We start from the raw sequence: 5,455 nt of genomic DNA, 5'->3' as shown, positions 1-5,455 counted from the left end.
CTTTATGTTCGTCGGCATTTCCTCGGAAAATTCCGAGGAAATTCCGAGGAGATGGGGATTTGATTATAGATTCTTTTTCCTCGGAATCTCCTCGGTATATTCCGAGGAAATGCCGACGAACATAAGGATTTCCTCGGAATCTCCTCGGTATATTCCGAGGAAAATCCGAGGAACTGGGGGTTTTAAATCGAAAACAACGTTTTACGGATTGAATAACACGTATATAACCTTCATTAAGTGTCATAACCAGATTATGATGTTTGGAACTATGAACTTTGGTGTTTTATCCAATAACAAACACTTTTACGATTGCATGAACGAAAACCACACAACATAAGAGAAACACTTATACACTTTAATAAACGGTAAAGGGAATACTTAGAATTGTTTTTGAAATTGTGTTATTTCATGGTTTATGATCATCTATACAAAGAATCCTCAATGGTATGCATTATAATTGTATAAGAAATGAAATACGGCGAAAATTCCGAGGAAATTCCGAGGAGATGGGGATTTGATTATAGATTCTTTTTCCTCGGAATCTCCTCGGTATATTCCGAGGAAATGCCGACGAACATAAGGATTTCCTCGGAATCTCCTCGGTATATTGCCACTCTGGCGGATCGCATGGTAAGCTCAACCGCTTTTTCTTCAATTATTTAAGTTTCAGAATTTTATTTTTTTTTGCATTTTCAAATTTCTAATGTTTTTCTAATTTATTTTTTTTCAAGGCGGAAGAAAATGAAGGCCACCCAGTTGATGATCTCGCCCTTATGAAAAAGGCGTATACCAACAAGAAGACCGGCCAGATTGATGATGGTCTTGTGAGGGACGTGGTCGACCTGGTCCAAACTCAGGTGTATGACGAAGTGTCTCAGCTTCAAACCGATGATGACGATTCGACGGCCTCGACCAACTTGTCTCGGGTTCGAATCAACGAAATCGTTGAATCGGTAAGTTTTTTTTTTTTTAAAGTTCAATTTAATTATTTCTTGATTTTTATTTTATCATCAATTTAAATTATCTAAACTTCGTTATTTATATTTCAGTCGGTTCCAAAGAAAAAGGGACGTTTGGTCGGTTTGGGTCGTCGCTCCCGGTCGGCTGCTCCTTCTTCTGCACCACATGCGTATGTTGATCCAGAAGTTCTTACGGCTCAGCTGAAGGACAAGGATGATCGGATATCTGCGTTGGAGGCTCAGATGGCAGCTCAACAGGCGGGCTATGAGACCCAGAAGAGGCTGAACGAGCAGATGATGGACATGATGAAGAGGATGTACCCGAACGAGACGTTCCCGAACATTCAAGACCCGTAGTTTTTTTTTTTCCAAAAACTCTGAATGTTTTATTTAAATTTGAATATTATCTACTATGTTTTATTTTATGTTTTATTCAATTTTAATTTTAAATTTTAAAAATTTTAATTTTTTTTAAAAAAAATTAATTTTTTAAAAAAATAATTTTTTTCAAAATTCCGAGGGAATGGAGGTCCTCGGAAAATTCCGAGGAACTTTCACCCCTCGGTAAATTCCGACGAACTTTAAGTTCCTCGGAATTTTCTGAGGGAAAGAGTTCCTCGGAATTTTCCGAGAAACTCCACTCCCTCGGAAAATTCCGAGGGAAGAAAGTTCCTCGGAAAATTCCGAGGAACATTTGTTCCTCGGAAAATTCCGAGGAACAAATGTTCCTCGGAATTTTCCGATAAACATTCCGAGAAATATTTCGTCGAAACTTCCGAGGATTGGACCATCGGAATTCCTTCGGTATTTTCCGAGGAACCTTCCGACGAACTTTGTGTCCTCGGAGTTTCCTCGGAATTTTGTTTCCTCGGAATTCCGTCGGCATTTTCCGACGGAATTCCGAGGAATTATGAATTTCCGAGGAGTTATTTCCGAGGACTTTTTTCGTCGGTATGTCCTCGGAATAACGTTATTCCGACGACATACCGACGATTTTTTCCCTCGGTATCCCGATGTTTTCTTGTAGTGTAGGTAGCTCAAATACAACTAAAACCTAACTGATCTTTATATTTCGATTATTTACCTAGTTAGTTTCTTTATGGCCACCTTGGTTAATTGTTTGATGCCAGCCTGCCGATGTTACTATATACATTGTGAGTTAAATATGTTGTAAGCTGTGAAACAGTGGAATTATGGAGTCTTAGAGCATCTCCAACCCCACTCTATTTTTCACTCTAAAATAGAGTTTAGAGTAAAAAATGCTCCAATGATACTCTATTTCTCACTCTATAATAGAGTAAAAAATAGGTTTACTCCAAATATAGAGTAATTTGTTTTTTTTTGTTCATCACTCTATTTTCTACTCTAAAATAGAGTATCATTGGAGCAAACTCAAACTCTATTATAGAGTTACTCTATTTTAGAGTAAAAAATAGAGTGAACCATTGGAGATGGTCTTATGCAACGGATCTCAATACCATCTAGCATATGTAAACCGTTATTCTTGACGTGCATTGTCAAAATGTCAGATATATTTTAAAAAATTAAATGCAAAATACTTAGCAATTTTTTTATCAAAAAAATGTCACTCATTGTTTAGTTAGCATCCACAGAAAACTCATCAGTACTTGTCATTAAACACAAAATCGCCATGGTATGCAAGACCCAATATACTTGCAAATGTTCGAAGCCGGTGTTATAGTATAATGTTATTTTATTGCGTGCTGTCGTTGAGACATAAATGTACACACAAAAAGCTTGATGTTACTATGAATCTCTAACAGTTTGCGGCATCCAGATTCGGAAACACGTGTCACAATTTTAAGGCACTAACAATAAGGAAAAGAACCACTAAGAGAGAGCGTAGGGCGCGTGGAACTGAAGTCTTCACGTGGCATTAGGCTGAACCACAAGCCATCGCAATTTTTTTGTAAAAAGAAAAAAAAAGATTTTAACCCCGACCCGTGAGAGAGTTGATACATGTGACACATAGAGACGAAATAATAGACTCACGCTTTCAAATTTTGTTAATTTTCTCTTTTTATAGAACTTCTAATCAAATAACTAAACAACTTATGAATAGTTGGCTTCGACCTTTTTAGGTTTGTTAATATAATGGCTTCGACCTTTCGAGTTTTGTTTCACTAATAAAATACTTAGTACTTTCAGTTCATGCATATATAGTAATATAATTGGTGAGTAATTGATAACTCTGTACTCGAAAGAAAATCCGTAATGTTTGATTCGTGCAAACAATTGATTAATGCATTTTATTCATGACAGAAAGAGAAAATCATAATACTATTTTTTTTTGTAGCACTACTATTTTTTTCTTTAATAACTCAATTGCCACTATCGTCGCATATTGTTCTTGTTTAAAAGCCATGAACAATAAAATAATACACTACCTTTTTTTTACACTGCCAATTTTTTTACACTACCAATTTGAGTTCCAAACGTACAAATATAATCGGATAAACGGTACTTTGTAGGTTTGTATGGATATACTAATCTTTAATTATATTATTTTCATATATCAATTGTGATGTTTCACACGAAATACCATATTATGGAATTTTTCAGATATTCGTTCTTCCTATAAATCACATATAAATTAACTATAAAAAGCGTATACGTCAAAAAAACTACAAAAATCGTATGAAACACACACATATATAAACTATAAAAATCGTATGAAACACACACATATATTGATATATTATACAGTATACAAGGGACTATATGATGCACATAGACATATATCATTCTCTCAAAAATGATTGTACGTACACTATAAATTATTAAAAGGGAAAATTAGATTACTATAATTAATAAACTGACAAACTACTTTATAAGCTTGTAGAATAAAGTCGCTTTCTTGGTTAACTTTTACATGCAATATGAAATTAATACATGTATTGGCCGACATTAAATGATTTTGGTTAAAAATAAAAGAGAATAGAATTGTGGGTGGACAGCTCTTTAGAAGCATTAATACTAAAGGATAAAATTCCGGAGACCCGCTCAACTTTTCCTCCGTCTTCAACGTCCACAAGAAAAATATTCAACTACAATACAACCAAGTGTCACGAGATTTGTCTATTCGTATAGTTTTGCATCTCAATTATTTAGTTCGTTTATTTTAAAATGTATATAAGGATGAGTTAAAAAATTAAATATATATATAAAAGGATGTAAATATATTGTTTATAAACATACGTGTTTGCGCGTATTGTTTTTAATATATAGTATGCTTTATGGCATGTATATCAACACTGTTTATGTTAAAACCTATAAGATGCAAAACGGGCTAAGGATTTCATATGTAAATTATTTGTATCAATGTAACCTATAATTTAGGGTTTGAGCTAGGTTGAAATGATTGTTCATATGCTAGGTTACACGTAAACTCTATCATTCATATGTCGAAGCCTATGTTAATTTGGTTCCCATAAATATCAATCTACCGTATTTTTCAAATTCCTAAGAATAATTTTGTATATGTTAAAAATTGTATATAGTTGAAATATATGTAGATGCTGAATGTAACATGTTTATCTATTAAATGGAGCTGGAGTACTCGCAAAAGTTCTTCAGTTTTGTAATATGTTGTTTGAGAGAACAAGAACAATACATTTTTGAAAGAAAAATTATGAATTTTATTTTTATAACATGAAAAAATAGTATAATCATTTTAAATGTTGGAAAAAAATCTCATATCGAAAATATGAAAGAAGCTTAAGTAATATATAAATGATTTGGGTCAATCCACCTACTACCAATTAGTTTTAAGTTGGAAGCCTAATAAACTTATCGTGCACACCCTGGCCCATTAAATCCGGTTCGGAAAGTGGTCCGATTATCCCGCAGATCGATGGCCCAAGTAAGGCTCAGTTTCTTCGAGATAGCTAGAAAAATAGCATTATCTCGGAGGGATATGAAGGATTCTGCGAGAATAATGTTTATACGCACTACTATCTCGAAGAAAACTGTTGGAGAAAAAATCTCACATCAAAAATATGTAAAGACTTGAGTAATATATAAGGGATTTGGCTACTCCAACTACCGTCAATTGGTTTTAAATTAGAATCCCGTGAAACTTATCATTTAATTATTTCAGTTAATTAAAACTAGTACAATCCAAATATTAAATTCCATTATTCCATAAAAAAAATATATCAAAAGTTATTTTTGATGTTTCTGTTCAAAAATGCGGCTGCCGAACCTGTTAAAAGCTAGCTGCTTAAACGCTATTAAGTGAAAAACTGTGGCAATTTACTCCAAACACGAGGAATCTTAAAAAGAAAACTCATTTTCTGAATTGTATGCTTATAGTATATGTTTTATAAGAATATGTTTTATAAGAATTGTGTTAAGAATCAATAAAACGATTAAGAATCGAGCTAGAAAGGAAGTGAAATGGAAAATTTTGGATTTCTTGTTCGACAAATGAGAGGAAGATGATGAAGGCATTCCATTGCTTTCATTAAAAAATA

Source organism: Brassica rapa, chromosome A06, assembly GCF_000309985.2.
Source record: "Brassica rapa cultivar Chiifu-401-42 chromosome A06, CAAS_Brap_v3.01, whole genome shotgun sequence".
NCBI classification, from domain to species: Eukaryota; Viridiplantae; Streptophyta; class Magnoliopsida; order Brassicales; family Brassicaceae; genus Brassica; species Brassica rapa.
Note: the sequence above shows the minus strand (reverse complement) of the source record.